The 21,037-nt window shown below is 58.1% G+C and overlaps 1 protein-coding gene across 3 annotated transcripts in view; it reads right to left on the bottom strand.

Annotated features, from left to right (window-relative positions):
• Window positions 1-15,676, bottom strand: part of FBLN2 (fibulin 2) — a 76,350-nt gene extending 60,674 nt beyond the window's left edge. For all 3 annotated transcript variants that reach the window (XM_068558497.1, XM_068558498.1, XM_068558499.1), the window contains exon 1: window positions 15,567-15,676. The gene's annotated coding sequence lies outside the window, so the exon portion shown is untranslated. The remainder of the gene's footprint in view (window positions 1-15,566) is intronic.
• Between the last annotated feature and the right edge of the window lie 5,361 nt (window positions 15,677-21,037).

The raw sequence follows: 21,037 nt of genomic DNA, 5'->3' as shown, positions 1-21,037 counted from the left end.
CCAACCCTGGCTGCAAAGTGCTGACAGCAGTCAGGCCCAGGTGGAATGCACAGAGGGTGCTGGGGGCCCGTGCCCTCATGCTCATGGGCCCCTGGGGACCCTCCCTGGGTGAGCTCATGAAAACACTGGGAAAATCGTCCTTCCAGTACAACAGCCAGGTCTTGTTCCCTTCCCTTCCCTCTCTTAGCCAATAAAGAAAAAATAAGTAAAATGAATAAAAAGCTCCTTAAACCCTGGGTGAGAGGTGACCCTGCATATATAATCACTAATCTCATTATCGACATAAACAGGTGAAAAATTACACAGATGAATGTCCGTGACTTATAATCAACCTTTGAGAAAAGAAAATGTTGCTTTTGGCACAGGAGGGAGCTGATATTTTCCTTCCCCACAAGTCATGACTCTGAAGAGAGGAAACACTCTTTGAGCAGAGTGATGAGAAACGGTCCTGCCTGTGGCCAAGGCTGAGTTCACCGTTCTCCCCACCTGCGTCCCCAGTACCCTCCACCCAGCCCCAGACAGGCATCCAGCTCGCCCGTGGTCCTGCCTGCCGAGGACTTCTCGTCTGATGTCCTCCCACCCTGCTCGAAATCCTGATGGTTCCCTACCACCTCTGGCCCTTGGATAATCCACCCACGTCCACCAAAAAAGGAAAATGTGAACAAAGCTTAGTAGTGGACATGGGGTGGTTTCTCATCACCCATCGTACATTCACCCTCCTTCCAAGAAGGGCCCCTGGATTTCATTCTGGGGTCCACACCACTCAACTGTCAGGCCAATCAGTGTTTCTCATTCCTCTCGCAACAATGCCTAACTCAGGGATGGACACCAGGCCAACCTGAGCCCATGAGACCCAATTCAAGTGAGACATCAGGCAAATGGCCTCTTGTTCCCACTGTATCAGACAAGAGATGATTTAACCTTGAGGGTCCCTGAAGCCATCTTGTTGTCAGGTGGAGACTGTCTGAGGCTGGAGTCAACTCAAAAAAAAAAAAAAGGGAAAAGGAAAAGCCACGATAACAGAGTCACAGTGACAGCTGCTGAGTACCTAGATCCAGCCATACCTGCAGCTAACTGAAAAGCTGAACTTTGCAATGACAAAGTTGCTCAAGCAACTTTTTGCTCAAGCGACCATTTTGCTCAAGCTAACTTGGACCAGGTTTTCTGTCACTTGCAACCAAGAGTCTTAACAGATGTATGGGCCTATATAAAAAAAAATTGTTGCCTATCATTTTAGGGGTCTTACAGACTCCCTGGAACTCACTCATGGACCCCAGGTTGAATACCCTTGGACCAAGGATAAAGTGAAAACTCCTAAGGGTGGCATTCTAAGTCCTTCACCATCTAGCTCTCACCTATCTTTCCCTCCCACCTTTTCTTTCCATTTCCCTCGGTCGCCCTCCATACACCCAATTCCTGCTAAACTTGAAGACTCTGGTTCCCAACTCCTGATCTTGGTTTGTATCATTATCCCAAACCAGGGTGCCCTCCCTCCTGAATCTCTCCACACCCAAACCCTACCCCCTACCTTAAGGCCAAGCCCCAAGGGCAGGTAGATGGATGAATGGGCGACTGGATGTGATGGATGGATGGATGGATGGATGGATGGATGGATGGATGGATGATGGGTGGATGGACGGATGGATGATGGGTGGATGGACGGATGGATGATGGGTGGATGGATGGATGGATGATGGGTGGACGGACGGATGGATGATGGGTGGATGGATGGATGGATGATGGGTGGATGGATGGATGGATGGTGGGTAGATGGATGGATGGATGATGGGTGGATGGATGAATGGATGCATGGATGAGTGGACAGATGAGTGGGTGGGTATCACATGGAAGACAGATGCAGGAGAAGGTGGACCAGCGGATGTTTAAGTGAACTGGTAGGTGGATGGATTGTTGATGGAGAGATGGTTGGGTGTCAGATGGGTGGTGGTCCCATCATGGATAAATGGGTGAGTGAATGGATGGCAGATGGAGGACAGATGGACGGGAAGGTGGAAAAGTGGCTGGATGAGTAACCAGCCTGTGGATAAATGTCTAACAGATGGGCAGGTGGGTGGGTGGAAAGGTGGGTGAGGAGATGGAGGAGGCGAGGATGGGAAGGTGGGTTAATGGTGGGTGCATCGGCATGGGGACAAATGGCTGAAGGACGGCTGGCCGACCAGGCAGGTAATGGACGCGCGGACAAGCGGACGCATGGATGGCGGGTGGGCCAGCGGATGGGGAGCAGGGCGAGGCAAGTTCTCCTGGTGCTCCATCAGGGCTCTTCCCAGCCTCCCCGGAACACCCAGAGCAAGGGCAACGGCCCTCCTGCAGGCCAGCATCTCAGACGATCCTTGCGCCGTGGCGAGCAGCGTGAAAAGCACAGGCCCAGGGAGCGTCAGACTGGCCCGCGCTCACAGCCCAGCGGAGCCGCCACCTGCTGTCTGACCACGGAGCAGGGGCTCCGGCTCTGTGAGCCCCATCTTCCCCGTCTGTTCAACGAGAAGCATCACGTTCCCCCCACAGGGTGCTGTGGGATGAAATTTACAAGTATCTACAGAGGCCAACCCGAGACATGGTACAGTCAGCGCTGACAATAATGCCCACCCTATTAAAAAATTGTTCCAACACCCAGAAAAAGGAAGGTGGCTCCTCCTCCCATTTTATGAGACTAGGAAAGTCCTGATACCAAAAGCAGACGTGGATACTACAAGAGGAAGGTACAGGCCAGGCTCACTTATGAATCTAGCTGCCAAGCCCTAAGTAAAATAGCAGAAAATTGAACCCGGCAGCATATTACAGGGATAATAATATATTGTGTCCAAATAGGGTTTACCTCAGGAATGCAAATGTAGTGCAATACCAACAAATCAATGCAGTTCACTAAAAGACAAATCTACGTGATCAGTTCAGTAGATGCTACTCAATAAACTTCAACATTTTGTAATTAAAAGCTCTGAGAAAAGTAAGCTTCTTCCTGGTAAAGGGGATCATCTACTAGGTCCCTATGGGAGGGGCCCCTCCGTACCAGGCACCGAGGATGGGTTTACCCATTACCCCTCTCACAGAATAAACTGGCCTTTGGGGGATTTAATTCCTCCCCTGAAAGGAAGACAAAGGTGGGAGATAAACTTTGGGGTCCATCCTTCCTCCAGAGCCTCACAAACCATGGCATGGCCCCTTCTCACTCCTTCTCCAGATCCTGGAGTTGAGTCCAGGGGTCCATCTACACTAAGAAACCGCTCCAGGAGGTGAGGGAGTCCCCAGAGCGGGGCCCGGACCCCATCCTCACCCTACCTCTGAGCTCACGCAGACCGTCTCCTGCTTTCTCTTTTCCTTCTCCTTTGGATACAAGATGTGTTTTCAAGGGAAGCTGAAAGACCAAGGGTCCCTGCAGGAGAGGTGCGTGTACATGCGGGTCCGTGTGAGTGCTGGGGGGCCGGGGGGAGTTTGGGTGTGTAAGTGCATCTGTGCGCATGTGAAATCTAAGTCTGTATGAGTGTGGGCAGGTGTGTGCACGTGAGGCGTGTTCAGGCATGTATGTGTGTGTGAGTGTGTGTGAGAGTGAGCCTGCGTGTGCATGCACATGCATGCTGGGCCGCCCTTACCTGGTGGGTCCTCTCCCTTCTCCAGCCCCAGCAGGGGGCAGGGGGTCCCTAGTCCCCGAAGCCCCTGACCCTGACCTTCTGCCCAGACCACGCTGCTTCCTAGAACCCAGGACTTGCTTCCTGCTCCCGCCGGGTTCACAGCTGCACCGGAGCCCGTCAGCGCCTAAGGCATCACGTGTCCTGTCCGGCCTCAGCGCAGGCAGCCCTGCCAACATCCCCCACAGCGAGGCTCACGCAGCGCCCTTAGAGGCGCATTCTGCTGCCACCTCCTCTCTAACCAGACGGGACGCTCACTGGGGCTGAGGCTGGCAGGTTCCCTCCCCACGCTAGGAGCTGACATCTCACACGGATGAGACTGAGGCAGGGACCCTGCTCTCCTGCTCAGCCCTGACCCGGGGGCTGGCCCACGTGGGCACTCAGATGCTTTTGGTGGGTGGCAGGGTGGGGATGGGTGGATTGATTAACTTGTACGGCCCCAGCACAGGGCTGACACAGGACATGAGATGAGTTATAAATGTGAGTGTCACCAACACTCATCCCCGCAGGGCCTTCAAAGACGGAGAAAAACTTGCCTAAGGCCCCCCTGGCAAGTCAGGGGCTGCGCTGGGAGCCTCACACCGTAACCACCACCGTCCACCCTTCAGACAGAAGCCCCTCTGTGTCCTCCTCGGAGCCTCGCAGAGGCGTGGGACGCTGCTCAGCCGGGGAGGCCCTGCAACGCTCTCGCGCCTTTGCCAGGCCAGCGCCCCTCTTCATTTGCACGGCCCTGAAATTTAGGAATTTCTCAAGGCTGCCAGCAGGGCAGCCGGTGTGCAGCCAACCGCGGGGTCTAGCCCAGGCTGTGGCATGACCGTAGGGCCCCCGAGGCCGTCAGCCGCCCCAGCCAGAGCAGAGATGGGCAGCAAGTGGCATCAAGCCCTGGGCCCCAGAGGTCAGGGTTCAAATGGGAACCCAGCTCCCCCCAGGCTGCCGGGCGGCTCAGAGCACATGACCCCGGAACAGACACGCTCCCGTCTGCTCATGGGCCCAATCACAATGGCCTCCCAGCAACACGGGGAGGACTCAAGGAGGGCACGTAAAGACCCCAGCATCTCAACGGGCAAACAACAAGCATTCGATACACAGTCAATATAAAAAATAAATGACCTGCCCTAGCTCCTCTAAATCTGTCACAGCTGCTCAAGTCTGCCCATTCCTTTGTTCCCTCTGCCAGGCACACCCTTCTGCCCCTGAGCAAACTCCTGTTCATCCCTAAAAACCCAGCTCAGTATTCCCTCTTCAGGGAAACCTTTCCTCAGAGTTCATGGCTGCCTCTTTTGACCTCCCCACGCTCTGTACATGGAGTTCCCGACCACTTGGACTTAAGTGTGGCTGGGCTGGAGGCCAGGACCCCGCAGTCCCAACCCCAGTCTCCAACTCCCCATTCTAACAGGAACTACCCCAGGTGGTGAAGAGCTGCCTTTACTCACACTGGGACATCCTCACGTTCCCTCGGGCTGGGTCCACCATGTGAGATGGGGACGGGGAAGGAAACGTGGGGGCCATTTATGGAGAGCAGGCTGGCGATGCTGTGCGGCTCTCTGCCCCCTCCTCCTGGCAAGAGAACCCCAACTTTCCCACTCTTCAGGCTACATGGCCCACAGAATGGCCCATCAGAGGCTCCTTCCTCCTTCACAATGACTGGTGAGGGACGGTCCCGTAACCCAGCTGCGCAGGCCCACGGTGAAGCCCCTGGGCCTAAGGGAGGGAGCCTGGAGCTGCTGGGCCACCCGACTGCCACATGGCAGAGCCCGCCTGAGAATAACCAACATGGAGGATGGAGACAGAGCCCTCACGGCATCTCTAGAGCCCACGGATACAGCCAAGCCTGAAGCCAGCCATTGTACATTTTAGTCCCATGACATTTTTGCTTAAGTCATACTTTCTATCACCTGCAACCAGAACACTCCTGACAGCTGTGATGAGGAAGCAAGAGGAGCACCTGTGTTGTATGTGTCACTGACTAGATTCCTAGAACATCTGAGTCTCTGGAGTTACTGAACTTTGTCCCTGCAGTGGACACCTCCTGGGGTGGCAGCCGGCTTCATTCAATGCCCATCCTTGGGGACCAGCTGGAGCTACAGTCACTGTCAGGACTAAGTGACCCCACCCCTAGCCGCAGCCAACTGACTGGCCCAGTGTGGAGGTTTGCCCAAGCTGGGCCAATCAGAGCTCTCCCCCAACAAACTGGGCCAATCAGAGTTCTTCACCCTCAGCTCAGCCAATTAGAGCTCCCCCACCCCAAACTGGGCCAATCAGAGCTCTTCCCCAGGATTTTGAACTGGAACTAGAAGAAAACACAGACCATCTCTGGTGGGAAGAAACTGTGAGTTGAGGGTGGGCACATTTAAGTCATTTTGAGAGAATCACCCAGACTCACAGAGAAAAGCAGAGACAAAAAAAGATGGGGCATGAGGCAGCCTTGGTGGCATGGGGTCCCCCGCCCTGCACTGACCATGCAGGGACCCCCTCAGACACAGATAAGCCCACATGAGGGAGACCCTCCCCCACAGCGATGGGAAGGCCCCTCCTGATGCCAGGAGCAGGGAGAGCACTATGGGGGTCTGAGCCCAGGTCGTGGTGGGCTACCTGGCCATGTGCTCAGGCTCCACCATCCCTGTGGGACCCCCCGGGGTCTGGGGCCAAGGAAGGGTCACTCCTCCCACCCCACGCATGGGAAGCCACAGCCACGCCGAGGGGGTGTACCTGGGTCAGGCATGTCCTGCCTTGGGGACAGGCAGGTGATGTCACCACAACCTTTCCATCCCCAGCAGTCCCTTAAACGATTCTCTCTCACTTGTGAGAGTGTAAGGTCGGGCACTCAGAAAACACGTTAGGGGACTAGTGGCGCAGTGGTTGGGAGTCCGCCTGCCAATGCAGGGGACACGGGTTTGAGCCCTGGTCCGGGAAGACCCCACATGCCGCGGAGCAACTAAGCCCGTGAACCACAACTACTGAGCCTGCGCTCTAGAGCCCGTGTGCCACAACTACTGAGCCCACGTGCCACAACTACTGGAGCCTGCGTGCCTAGAGCCTGTGCTCCGCAACGAGAAGCCACCACAAGGACAAGCCCGTGCACCACAACGAAGAGTAGCCCCCGCTCACCGCAACCAGAGAAAGCCCACACGCAGCAACGAAGACCCAACGCAGCCAAAAATAAATAAATAAAATTTAAAAAAAGAAAAGAAAACATGTTAGGTGGGGGGGTGGTACGAGGACTGGGGCAAACTTTCCTTCACGCTAGGTCCCGTGGCTAAGTAGGGCCTGACCGGCCATTACTGTGGTGTCAGTGGTGTGACCCGCAAGAAGTAACATTAATGACTGCTCAGCTGGGCGCCGAACTTTACAGTTTACAAGGCACCCTGCCATCTGGGCAGGCCTAGTTCCCCACCTCCTCCCTGGACTGGGCCCAGCCTCACCTTGCCAGGCGCCATCGCCCCCTTTTCTCGGCACTGGAGCCCTGGCCCTGAGCTCCAGCCTGTCCCCCACTAGCATGGACCCCAGGCCACAGGACGGCCCAGGCTAAGCTGCCTTCACCCTCCAGGGCTCTGCCCAGGCAGCCAGAAGGGCACAGAGCTGGGGGGTAGGGGACACCCCCGCCCCCACGTGGGAATGGGGACCAGCCGCTGCCTGAGAACCAGGAACTTGGTCTCAGAGAAGACATCTCTGTTGGAGGGACAGCAGTCTCCTCTCGTGGCCCCGCCCAGCAGGAAATGTGCCAAGGGGGGCCCAGAAAGCAGGAAGGGATCCCCGGAAGATGCAAGGTGTGTAATGACCAGCTAGAGGGTCCTCCCCCCGTCGGGCTAGAGATGACCTCTCGGGGTGAGGTGAGACCTCAGGGAGAAGGCAGAAGTACCAGCGGCCCCGTGGTGAGCAATCATCCCCCTTTACCCTCTTACGCAGTCAGGACGGCAGAGAACTCTGTGTGGAGCGAACGTCTCCCTGACCCTTGCCAACCTTCCTTCGCAGCACAGAGCGGGCAGGAGCACCGGGCTTAAGGCCGACAGAGGCAGGGAACAGCAGGGGCTGGGATTCAGTCCTGCGCTGGGGCTGTCATCTTTGTTCTCACGGGTATTGCTGATTTAGAGCGAGCGATCCTGAGTCTATCTACAGTTGTGAAAAACGGCCTCCTTTTAGTATAAGTGTAAGCAAAACAGGGGAGGAACTTTTTAAAATCTATTAACTATAATGTAAAGGCACAGGAGGTGGGGGCAATCCAGCAGAAAATGTGATGGCATTGTGCTAACGGTCGCTTGAGCACAAGCGGAAGCCAACACGCTCTGGCTTTTTTTTTTTTTTTGCCAAGAAAGGGCACAAGACCCCCTGTGCGGTGCCCATGTTCGGACAACATTTGAATTCATCTGCTCTGAGGATATGCAGGGGAACAGATGAGGGACCCAGGAGCTCGGCCAGCACTGAACCCCCAGGAGGATGGCTAATCTCTGAGCTCATGAGGACTCGGAAAGTTGACATGGAAACCAGAGTGAAGCATGGTGGTCTTGAAAGAGAGCATGTGTGCGTGTGCGTGTTTACAGGTGCCTGTGTGTGTTTCAGGTCAAGGAGGGTACCGTGTGGTTGTGCACGTGTGTCAAGACCATTGTGGGGAGACTCTAAGAACAGAATTTTCTGGAGCGCCAAAAGCTCACTTGGTGATCACAGACACAGCTGGATGAGAGACCCAGGCTGAGGCAGGAAGAACTCTGGGAGGCTTATCAACAATGGGTGAGGGGCTTCCCTGGTGGCGCAGTGGTTGAGAATCTGCCTGCCAATGCAGGGGACACGGGTTCGAGCCCTGGTCTGGGAGGATCCCACATGCCGCGGAGCAACTAGGCCCGTGAGCCACAACTACTGAGCCTGCGCGTCTGGAGCCTGTGCTCCGCAACAAGAGAGGCCGCGATAGTGAGAGGCCCGCGCACCGCGATGAAGAGTGGCCCCCACTTGCCACAACTAGAGAAAGCCCTCGCAGAGAAACGAAGACCCAACACACAGCCAAAAATAAATAAATAATAAGTAAAAATTAAAAAAAAAAAAAAAGTAAAATCAAACAATGGGTGAGCCCGGAGCACAAGGCCCAGGGCCAGCCCTGATGCAGACGACGGCATCTCAGTGATCACGGAGAAGGGGGGCATGACCCTTGACAGAACCGAGCTAACACGTGTTAACTAAGCACTGCATACGTGCCAAGAGCCGTGCTGGGGGCTTTCCACAGGCCCCTCCTATGCCGGCACCACCACCAGGCCCATGTTACAGATGGAGAAGCCAAGGCCCCCATCATCTGGGCCCAGGCAGGTGCTTCCCTGGCCTGGCGGGGTCCTCACCCCACCATCACCCAGCCCCTCAGAACCCTCTTCCCACGCTTCAGGCCATTCCTGGGCACCAAATGACAGCAGAACCAGGAGGACTGTCCCCAATGCGCAGATGAGGAAACTGAGGCCCTGGGAGGTGAGATGGCCTGAGGCCAGCAGGGTCTGCTTGAAGACAAAAGCCTCCCGTGGCCGCAGGCGGCCATCCACTCCCGGGCACATGGGTGCCTGCGGCCGCCACCCTCTTGGCCATGCGGAGGCTCTCGACGCTCCCCCCACCCCCCGGCCGCACCCGCGCCCCCAGCAGGCAGGCGGCACCACTTCCTCACCAACACTGACCCGGGCGGGGTCGCCGTGGCCGCCCACATTATAGCTCCCCCCCCCTCCCCACCGCCGAAGAGCCAGGCTCCCCACCCTCGAGGAAGGAAATAACCTTTCCCCAAACCAGCACTTTCTTTGCAATAATCTCCATATATGAGAAGACAGAGGCGTTTTTGCAATGTTTCCAAATTCCAACAACCCTGAGGACAATGGGGCAAAATGACGCATGGCTTGACCCCAGATGGGCCCCAGGAAGGGACCGGCCCAAAGGAGAGGAATTAGTGGTGCGTGCGTGCCACAGTACCCCGTAATCCAGGGGCGGCCAGCCCGGGGCAGGACCTCGAGGTGGACAGACCTAGCTCCCGCCCAGCCCCTCCTCCTCACTTGCTGTGCAGCTGCAGCCAGGCCCACCCCTCTGAGCCTGTTTCCCTGCCGTCACCCGCTCAGGCCTCCTGCCTGCCGGCTTGCCCCTCCACTCCCCACCCCCCACACCTGGGCTGCCAGAGGGCCCCTCCAGCACTCTGGCCATGCCCCTCCCCTGCTCAGAAACACCCCGAGGCTGCCCATCTGCCACCCTCAGGGCAGGACATGAGGTCCTCCACGTCTGGTCCAGTGCACGAGGCCAGCCTTACTTCCCGCCTCCTCCAATCCTCTTTCCACTGTCCACCCCTCAACCTTCACATCACAGCGCCAGTATCACCCCCTCCAGGGAGCCCTCCCTGACCATGCCTAGGCTCCCAGAGCCTCTGTGCTCTCCTCCAGGACAGCCGTGACTGAAGCATTTCAGAACTGCCTACATAGGTCTCTGGGGCCCTGGGGATGGCCAGGGAGGGACCATGGGCCGGCCCACACCAGACGCTATTGTGAGTGCTGTGTGCAAGGAGAGGGGCCAAGGCCCCTGATGTGGAAGGAACCCCGAGTCCAGCCAGCCTCTCCCAGCTGCTCCCACACAACCCCTGCCCAGGGTTGCCCACCCTCAAGGAGGGAGGCTGCAACTCCACTCCCACTGCCCCACAAGGCCCGGATCGAGGCCCCAGGCTGCTGCCACCCTCCAGCCTGCTCCCCTCCCAGCAGCTGGGGTGGGGAGTGGGGGGATCCCGGAAATCCCAGGAAGACCTCACCCCTCCCCGAACTGAATCCTCACCACACCCAAGATAAAACTGAAAGCCCTCCTGTACCCCCAGATCTGACCACCTTCCTTGCTCACAGGGGTCCTGTCCTCCAGCTGCTCCAGGTCATTTGCACGTGCTGTGCCCTCTGCCTGAGTGTCCGTACTCCACGGGCCTCCTCTGATGCCCTACCTAAAGCAGCCCCACCCACACCCTGGTCTCAGCCAGCTCCGTCTGCTTTTTAGCCCAGGCGCGCACGGCCAGCTCTGACGTTACGGTGAGCATCCGTCTGCACCTCCCCACAGAAAGCAAGCTCTGTGGGGGCAGCAGAGGTCGTATTGGTACTGCTTTATCCCAAGAACAGTGACCAGCACCCTGTAGGTATCACTTACTTCCTCCTTCCAACAACCCTAACAGAGGGGTTACGACACCCATTTGACAGATGAGGAAACTGAGGCTCAGAAAAGGTCACTGGCCCGAAGGAAGCAGGGCCTGTGAGTGGCAGAGGTGGGATCTGAGCCTGGCAGGTGTCCAAAGCGGGGACTTCCCTGTGCCCAGCTGCCACCTGCACAGACCCCCGGGGGTCTGGATCTGCCGCTAAGCTCTGGTCCGGCTGGCAGGCAGACTGTGGAAACAGGCTGAGGATGGGATGCTAAGTGCTGTGGTGCCCACCCCAGGAAAAGCCAGCAGTCAAATCAGCAGAAGGAAACACCCACAGGAAAAGGGGGAAGACAAAAAGGGGGCATTTTTTCTTTTGTCCGATTGCCAAACTTTGCAAAATGTGACTTTGTTCCCATCTAATTTTAATCACAGTGGAAACCTTTGTATACCACGCCAGGAAGAAGTCAGTCTGTTCAACAACAAGGTCGGTAAAGGGAACTTAAAACCCATCCTTAAACACTGCACTTAAAACTCACAAATGAACAGTCACCCACCAACTGCCCAACTGCTTTTGAATTTAATGTAACATTTGAACAGGCAATATAGTGGTATGGCTCAAAATCCAGAAAATATAAGAAGGCACACAATGGGAGTGTCACCTCACCTTGTGCCCTTGTCCCCATCTGCACACGCCCTCCAGGTAACCACAGGTAACCACCGCAACTCGCCCCAGTGCTTCCTCTCAGTGCTTGCCTATGAGCCTATAAGCAAACGTGGATTTACGTCTTATTTGACACGAGGCAGCGTATTTTACACACCACTGAGCACCCTGTTTTCCTCTCTCAACAGATCCAGAAGATCAGAGCCTCCTCATTTTTTACAGCTGCATAATATCCCATTGTACGGCTGCACCAACATCTATTTGACCAGCACACATCACCCTGGATCTCAAGTGTCTGTCCACAGCCCTGCTTCCCCACCTACCTGTGGCTTCTCAAGGGTGAGACCTGCCCTCCGGCACAGGGCCCGGGACGGGGCCTCCACACTCCTGCCAACATCCTCGCTGCGGAGGCCCACAACCTCTAGATCTTGCAGCTAGGGAGGGTGTCTTAAAATGGGAATCAGATCTCATTGCTCCCTGGAGAGAAACTTCTCTTAGCTTTCAAATGTCTTGCCCCACCCATCTCCTCCTCCCCCCTCCCCTCCCCCACCCACTCCAGCCCCCTCCCTTCCTGTCCCTTGCACACACCAAGCCAGGCCCCACCGAAAGTCCTTTCTTTGCACCAGCTGTACCCTCTGCCCACACCCTCCCATCTCAGCTCAGAGATCCCCTTCCCAGAGGGCCCTGCCCTCCTGCCTGGATTGGGTTGCCCACTTCAAGCTGGAACTACATCTCAGGGCAGGGCCTTCAGTTGGTGGGGAGGCAGGTGCTCAGAGCTCAAGAAGCCAGAGGGGGGGGGGCTTCCCCTGGTGGCGCAGTGGTTGAGAATCTGCCTGCTAATGCAGGGAACACGGGTTCGAGCCCTGGTCTAGGAGGATCCCACATGCCGCGGAGCGGCTAGGCCCGTGGGCCACGACTGCTGAGCCTGCGCGTCTGGAGCCTGTGCTCCGCAACAAGAGAGGCCGCGACAGTGAGAGGCCCGCGCACCGCGATGAAGAGTGGCCCCCGCTCGCCGCAACTAGAGAAAGCCCTCGCACAGAAACGAAGACCCAACACAGCCAAAAATAAATAAATAAATAAATAATTCTGCTAAAAAAAAAAAAACCTTCCACCTTCCCCCACTTCTGCCCTGCTCATCTTAATCTCAACCAGCATCAGCTCTTTCCAGACAAGAATCTTTAAAAAAAAAAAAAGAAGCCAGAGAGGGGATACACCACCTACCTCCTAGGCAACAGACCCCCGGCTCCCATCCCCAACACCCACTTCAGTACTGTGAGCCCCAGAAAGCGGTCAGACAGCACCCACTTTACAGAAAGGAAGACTGAGGCTCACTGATGGGAGGGAGAGGCCCTCTGCACCACCTGTGCGGCCAGGCCCAGCACCTTCCTCCCCAGCAGGAACGAAAACCTCCAGGAGGTACACGAATGAGGCCAGGGGCTGCCCACCATCCCCAAGTCCCATGTGCCGCCGATAGGGTTGGTCCTCGTTCAGTCAGTCAACAAACTTCCAGGAGGCCCACACTTCGCAGGGACATTCAGATCCCATGAATTCAGCCGCATACACGTGGTAAACAGAGAGAGCAGAGAGTCACAGGAACCAGGACTTAAAATAATTCAGCAGCTGCCCCGCCCCACGCCACCCAGCAAGAGGCCACCAAGGAGCACAAGCAGGAGCTGGGCCTGTCCCTCGGCCCGAGTCCCACCCTGCAGAGCGCCTCCTCCACCAAGGCCAGCCAGGGAGTGAAGGAAAAAATGCTCCCACCCACAGCCCCACGTGCAAGGCAAACACAGAATTCTGACGCCCAACAGGACACACCGTGGTCCTCCTGAGGCCCTGCAGGGACTTGGGGTCTTCACCACAGTGGTCTTGGGGTCACAGTCACTCGAAAGCAGAGCAGGAAAGTGTGCTGGGCTTTCGGGCCGATCAAATGGAACCGTAGTGGTCCTCTAGGTCATGTGAGACTGTCATCTTAGGCCCTGAATTGAGCTCCACCTTGACCCCTGCTGAGAAGGCAGCTTCACTGCCCTCAGTCCTTCCACAGCGTTTATTAAGCACCTACTGCCTGTCAGGTGTGAACGTGGTTTGGGGAATTTGCCCAGGGTCAATGAGACCAAGTCCCTCCCCTCGTGAACTCACTGAAAGGCTGGCAAAGAGCTTGGTTTTAGAGTCAGAAAAACCTAGGTGGAAATCCCAGCTGCGTCCTTTGTTTGCTGGGAGACCCTTCCTGGGCCTCAGTCTCCCCATCTTTCAAAAGAGGTAAGACTGCGACCTTGCAGGATCATGGATGGGATCTGGGGAGAAAAGCGAAGGACGAGGCCTGGCTCTGAGATCCCTGCCTCCCTCCCACAGGGACCTCAGCCCCCATCCCCAGAGCCCAGCAGAAAGTGCCGGCCACCGTCACAAAGAGGCCCTGTGGTCCAGGTCCCCTCATGGCCCCCACCACTAAGGCCATACAAGGCTCACTCAAGGCTTCCCCAGCCATGGGCGAGGAGACTACCCTAGGTCCACTTTGGGGTGGGCACTGCTGCAAAAACAGCCCAGTTTACACAGCAGGCACAGCCAACACAGAGGTCTACGCAGGCCGGGTGGGAAATGTGGCCAAATGGTCTCCTGCCCCAGCCCAGGGGCAGAAGAAAAGCAGCACTAGCCAAGGGCACCTCACAGGGATGTGGGTCCTGAGCTCCAGACCTTGTGATTTTTCAGAAGACGGAAATCCGGACTTTTATGTGAAAGCTGCCAATTTGTGAAAGCTGCCAATTTGTGAATGCTGGCAGCTAATTAACTTTTTTAAAATAATAACAACATGGTAAGAGCCAAACAAAACATGCACAGCCAGCTGCGGTAGGGGCTGGCAAGTTTGCGCCTGCAGGAGGTAACAGCCTTTGACTTCATCCCTCCCCTGCCCACTCCTCTTAACACGGGCGGGCGCTGGACGCAAGACGGGAGGGTGGGGGCAGTAGTTCCCAGGCCCTCCCTTTCTCCTGGTGGGGATGGTCACCCCCATTTGCACGTGGGGAAGGTGAGGCTCAGAGCCCCAGTGATTCGGCCACAAACACGTGCCAGGACCAGGCATCAGGGCTTGCTCGGGCAGGGCCCTGGACCGGCACCTTTACTCAAGGGGCTCTGGATGATGACCACCCCCCAAATTTTCTTTCCATTTCTGGCCTGTCACGGCGACACCTGCTGGCTCGGACCCGCCCAAGTGGTGGTCACAAACCGAGGTGGGGTGAGACCTTGTGACAGCAAAGGGAGGGAGGGCACCCCCGCAGGGAGAGTGGGAAGGGGGAGAGGATGCAGGGGGGCAGGGGTTGAGGAGGAATGGGGAGGTCCCCGGAGTTGGGCCCACCCCTGCCTACTGAGCCCCCTTGCCTGTGCGCCCCACACCCTAAGGGAGCCTCAGCCCAGAGCCTCCCCCAGCCCGACTCGGGGCCCACCCGGCTCAGGACGGCACGGAGGACTGTGCCCGCCCAGGGGGGAGGGCCGGGGTCCGCTGGACTCTGAAGTTGTTGGCGTGTACGACTCTGTGTGCAAGATTCACGGTGGGGGGGTGAGGGGGTCTGTTTGCCGCCCCAGTGATGTGAGAGACACGTGTGTGACACATGAGAGACATATGTGTGTGTGACAGACACGCGTGTGTGTTAACGAGGCACACGCGTTTCATAGACGGCGGGCTGATAGAGGCGTGCGTGTCTGGGAGACGCCCGTGTGCCAGGCACGTGTGTGTGAAGCCTGCGTGCGCAACAGCGACGTGTGAGAGATGAGTGTGAGGGGCCGGGCGTGCGTGAGAGCGAAAGGGTCTGGAGGGGGGATGCGGGACGGAGACGCGGGGCCGCCCCGCGGAGCCTGAGGAACTTCTGCCGCCTGCGATGGGCGAACGCGAGGGGGAGGAGAGCGCGCGGCGGCGGCGGTGCCCGACCGAGGGCCCAGTTCCCTCCCGGGACGGTGACCCGGGCTCGGGACTTGCCGAGGGGGGGCGGGCGCGGAAGAGGGAGGGGGCGGCGGGACCCGGGCGGGTGGGGGCCCTCCGCCACCTCGCGCCCCGCCGGGCGCCGGCCAGGGTGTCGCATCTGCCCGCCGGGGCGCCGTCCCCACGGCCGGCCCGGGGGCGTGGAGCCCGCGGCGCGGGCCGAGGTCCGCGTGCACTCACCGCGCTGCGCTCCGCTCGTCCCGCCGCGGGCGCTTCTGTCCGCTAGTCCGTCCGCCCCGCCGTCGGCGCGTCTAGAGCTCGGGAGTCCCGCGGCGGCGCGGGGCGGCGCGGGGCGGCGCGAGGCGGGGCGGGTCGAGGGGCGGGCTGAGCCGGCGCCGGGCCCCCTGCCCGCCCTGCCCCCTCCACCTCCGGGGCGGGGTCTCAGCCGCGGCCGGGGAGGGGGCCGAGCCGGCGCCGACGCTCCTCGCCCAGCCGCGCACCCGGGGCCGGACGTGGCCGCGCCGCGCGTGCGCCCCGAGCCCCGCGCCCCCGTGGCGCGCCCCCCTCGCCGCACCCCCTCGTCGCCCCGTCTAAACGCGGAGCCCCAGCCCCCGCCCTGCTGCCCTCAGCGTTCTTTGGCCCGGAACCTCAGCCAGCCTGGGCCTCAGTGTCCCCGCCGGGAAGATGGGCCCGGCCACGTTGGGAGGGCCTGAGGGGCTTAGGAGTAACACTGGCCTGAGGGAATCCCAGCTTGGCCGCCTCCCATCCCCTTGCTGCCTGCCCGGGGGACTCCCACACCCCTCCCCCAAACCCCGGCCTGCTGGCACCGGGTCCCAGCCTCCAGCCTAGGTTTGTCCTTTCCTTAACCTCCACATCTGCCTGTGGCCACTGTGTGACCTCAACCAAGGCCCTTGACCTCTCTGAGCCCAGCCTCCTCATCTCTTGGGCAGATTAACCCTGGGCTGTTGGTGGGGAGCCATGGAGAACCCCATGTTGTGCCCTCGGCACAGGGCCCAACAGGCAGTGAACAGTCCAGGCTCTCAGCTCAAAACGTTAAGTACCGTAACTCTCACCCCCAGAGCAGAGGCAGGATGGGTCATCGTCGGGTCCCCACTCACCAGGTTTGGCAGCCTTGGAGCCTGTGCCTGGTAAGAGGACCTACAGGGAACAGGCTACCTCCCAGATGCTTTCTGCGGGCCAAGGGCTCAGAACCCCATCCCAAAACCCACACAAGCAAAATCAGGCACTGCCAGACCAGGGCAAACATTTGGCACCAGAGCAGACCCGGTGAAAGGGGGACTGACCCCAAACCCACTGGGCCCTGCAAGCCTGGACTCTGGCACAGGGACCCACACCCTGGTCCCTTCCCCACCACCATCTCAGGGTCCCAAGAGAGTCGGGATCCCAGGACTCTGTCCTTCCATCTCTGTCTCTCTCTTTGCCACCTTCTGTCTCTCCTTAATGTAGTAAAATTCGCATAGTGTAAAATTCACCATTGAAAGTGTACAATTCAGGGGCATTTAGAGCACTCACAACTTTTTCTCTTATTATCTCTTAAGCCACTCCGTCTTGATCTCTCTTTGCTGCTGTGAATCGACGTCTCTTTGTAGCTCTCGGTGTCTGCTTCAGATGGCCCATGTCTCCCTGTCTCTCTGGAGCGTCTCACTCTTCACCCACCCTGTCTCTCCTGCTCTGTGTCTCCCTCTGGGTCTCCATCTCAGTTTTGACGGCAGTCTGTCTCTCTGTCTTACTCTGTCCTTGGTCTCTGCATTTCCCTCCGACTCTGTCCTTAGTCTCTGTGTCTCCCGCAGTCCTGGGGCCACATTCTCCAGGACCTGAGGCCTAGCCCAGGACCTCTGGGAGCCCCTTCCATCCCTGCCAGGAGACACATGGCCCAGCGGCTGCCACCTCACATAAGAGCAGCAGCCGTGGGCCCAGAGTGTGCCCCACCCCCATGCCGGGGGCCTCCGGAGCCCAGGACTGGGGTGAGGCAGCGAAAAGCAAAAGCAAAGAGAGGGGAAGCCACCTGCCTGGGGTCACACAGCTGGGAGGCGGTGAAGCCACAAAGTGCCCAGGGGCTCAGACAGGGCTGGCCGCGGAGGAGCCACGATGAGACGGAGGGGCAAAGCCTGCACTGAGAGCCTGGGGCCAGGCTACCCCGGCTTTCTGTGTAACCGTGCCAGGACCTTCCTCTCCGGGCCCTTTTCCCCACTGGAGCTTGTTCTCCCTCGGGGCCTCTGCACTTGCTGGTCCCTCTGCCTGGAATGCCCTTCCCCCAGGTCCCCATGGCTGGCTCATCCTTGATTAGATACAGGTGCAATGTCACCACCCCAGAGAGCCCTCCCTGAGACCCCAGCAGAGATAGCAACTGCCCCTCCCTCGGTCACTCTCTCCCCTCTCTACTCCTCAGAGTACTTGTCACTAGCGGCCTTTTTAAAATTCATTTATAAGTGACTGTAGGTAAGATAGCCTGGTAAGAACTCCACCACCACCCACCAGCTGTGTGACCTTGGGCAAGTTGCTTGACTTCCCTGGGTCTTGATTGCCTCAACTGTAAAATGAGCTGAATGACATCAGGGCCAATCTGGTGGGATTGTTGGGAAGATTAACTGAACTGAAATCCAAGAGTACTTTGAACAGGGCTTGGCCCCAGGGGCGAGCTCAGTAAGCATCTGATGACTGAGTGAGTGGTAGATTGAATCCTTCCTCCTGTCATGACTTGTGGAAGGCACCAGGCTTTGCCTCACGTGAGCCTGGGCAACTCTCTGCCCTCCAGGGCGCTCCCTTCCTGCCCCAGGTGTCCAAGCCGAGATTTGGCCTCACCTTCCAGCCCGCCCCCAAGGCCTGGCCAGCTTTCCAGGAGAGAAAGTGGAGATACTTCCCTGTTATCTGAGCTGGAGATGCACCAAGGCAGCCGCCCCCTCGGAGCCCTGCCAGAGCTGTTATCACAGATGGAGTGCACATCACCCACCAGGAATTTGGGGCCGGGGGCCCGGCCAAGACACGGTTGGAGGGAGTTCCGGGCCGATAAGGCCAAGACAGCATGCTCAGGGTGGGCAGCCGGGTTACATCGGTGACATCTCGGCAGCCTCCCGGGCATCGAGGCGCCAGGGCTGGCGGGTGCGGGGCCCACCTGCACCCCCAGCCAGCCCGGGTGGAGCGGAGGAGGCCCGCCGGGCTTCCTGGGTCTGCATCCTCGCTGGGTAGCCAGGAGGAGGTCACTGTGCCTCTTCCGGCATCTGAGAAATGAGACTGACAATACTAATAACCCACACGACAGTAGCGTAGGGTTTAGACGCATGGGCTCTGTAGCCAAATGGTTGGTTTAAAGCCACGTGCCCCTGTGTGATGTTCACGGTGGCTTTAGCCCTCTGCCCTCAGTGGACTCATCTATAGAATATTTCCTGTCTCCTATGATTGTTTTGGAGATGCTTAGAGCGGGTCTGGCAGGTGATGAGCCCTCAGTTAAATGTCTGTTGTTCCTAATGGCACACGACCTAGACCAACTTGAGCCAGCACGGAGCCCCCATCTCCCTGCACACCTGGGTGCCGGCAGCATGGGGGCAGCTAGCTCCTTGAATGGTGGGCCTGACCTCCCTGCCAGGACTTGGCCTGCTGCTGCTTCTGGGGGCCAAGGGGCCCCCCTTTGTCCAGGGGTGAGCTCTGCACTGGGCCGGCTCCATCATCGCTCTGGCCACACATTCAGCATCCGATGTAGCCACCATGGCTGGGCAGCACGGAAAGTGAGTGTCTGGGCCCAGCCAGACTCGAGAATATTCCATAACTACGGGACAGATTTTCAGAGTGGATGGGCAGTGATTTTCAGACAGAGGTGCTCCTCACCCAGGGGTGGCACTGCCTGTCAGACTTCTGCCCAACAAGCCCCAGGGCAGCACCACCCAGACCTCAGCGGTAGGACAAGTCCGTCTTCTAGAATCACCCGGGGGCATCTACACCCGACTCCAGAACAGGTCAAGCTGAGTCTCCAGAGGATGCAGCTGGGCATCAGTATTTTTTAAGCCCCAGTTGCCTGGAGATGCTGCCAAGTGTGGAAAGCACAGCCTCCCTCTACCCTTCTTCCAACTGTGTCCCTCCCACCTGGAGCCCACGATGCCTCGTGCCCGGCCCTGAGTCCCAGGGTCTGTGCTGGCCCTGCCCCCAGGTGTGGGCCGCAGTAGACACACCCCAGGCCCAAGGGGTGGCCGAGGGCAACAGCTGGCAGGTGGCGTGAATGGAGCTCAGATCTGTGGGCACACAGGCAGTCCTGGGAATGCAATTCAGGTCCTCTCTGGTCTGGACTCCACCCACCTCTCCAGCCTCTTCGCCCACCCCACGCACACTCCTGTCCGTAGCCCCGGCCTCCTACTCTTCAACCCAATGAAAAGCTGATCGTGCACTGAAAACTTCCCCACCTCCTGGCCTTCCCATCCCCTGTGGATGCTGGGCCACCCGGGGCAGACATGACCAGCCATCCCCCACTATTCATGTAAGAAACAGAACTATAGAAACGTGACACAGACCCACGGCTGCCTGGCTAAAGACTACATTCCCAGCCTCTCCGGCACCCAGGTAGGACAGTGAAAATTTGAGGCCATTGAATGGGAGCAAAAGTGGTGTGGCCCCTCCCTCCTTTCCTGCTTCCTGCTGGCTGAAGCGACGGCCTGGGGTGGGCACGGAGCTGCAGCACTGCCTCAACTACCAGGTGGAAGTCACACTTGGGTGGAAGGCATCCCTGAGCATCATGGAGCCACTGTACCTGGCCCGGACCTTCACCTAAAAGAGAAATGAGCTCTCAAATGCAGTAAGCTGTGAGCCTGTAAGGCCTGAAGCCAGCCCACCCCTTTCAGTTCCAGGGGCCACTAAATTCCCTTTGGGGCTTCAGCCAATCTAAATTGGGCTTTTATTACTTGCACCCAAGAGCCTTGGCTAATAGCCTGAGTCTCACTGTGGCGACATTACCTACCGGCATTTCCCAGGCCCACTTTGGACGCCGGGTTAGTTAGCCATCAGGATCCCTTTGGATCCCTGAGCCATCAGGGATCAGTTTTTTATGATCCCCAAGGATGCTTTGCCTTAAATAAATGAAAAATAAACTTGTATCTGTTCATCATACACTTTAATAGGCACCCTACACTGATTAATTCATTCGATCCTCAAAACAATCCTAGAGGGGCTAGATATTATTACCCCCATCTCACAGACAAAGAAACTGAGGCTCAGTGGCATAGCTAGGGCCCCAGCCCAGAGCAGTCTGACTCGAGTTCACACGCTCTCCCTGCCCTTCCCGAGGCGGGAGGGAAGCACCTTGCAGTCAGGCAGTGGGTTCCCCATCCCCAGGGTATGAACAGGGACCGGGCGGCCCCCTGGCAGAGTGGCTGGAGGGGCTGATGCACGTGGAGTGGGGTATGCAGAGAGAGGAGGTGGGGGAAGCCATTACAATTTTTCTCTCACTCACACTTTCCCAAGCTGTCAGCTCATTCCAGGAAAGCTGCCCAGCCTAACGCCTCCCATCTGGGAATGGTCAGCCCCTACCTCCTGTGGCCTAGCTCATTCGTGACTCACCCCCGCCCATCCCTCCGCCTGGTGTGATGAAATTTCTGGCACTTCTGAAAAGTTCTGGCCACCCTAGACAAGACTTGGCCCAGCCTTGCAATCAGGCCAGCTCTCCTGGCAGGGGGGAGAGCAAGGAGGCCAGGGGCACTCCGTTCAGG

This window comes from Eschrichtius robustus, chromosome 12, assembly GCF_028021215.1.
Source record: "Eschrichtius robustus isolate mEscRob2 chromosome 12, mEscRob2.pri, whole genome shotgun sequence".
NCBI lineage: Eukaryota > Metazoa > Chordata > Mammalia > Artiodactyla > Eschrichtiidae > Eschrichtius > Eschrichtius robustus.
This window is presented reverse-complemented; position numbering and strand designations above follow the sequence as displayed.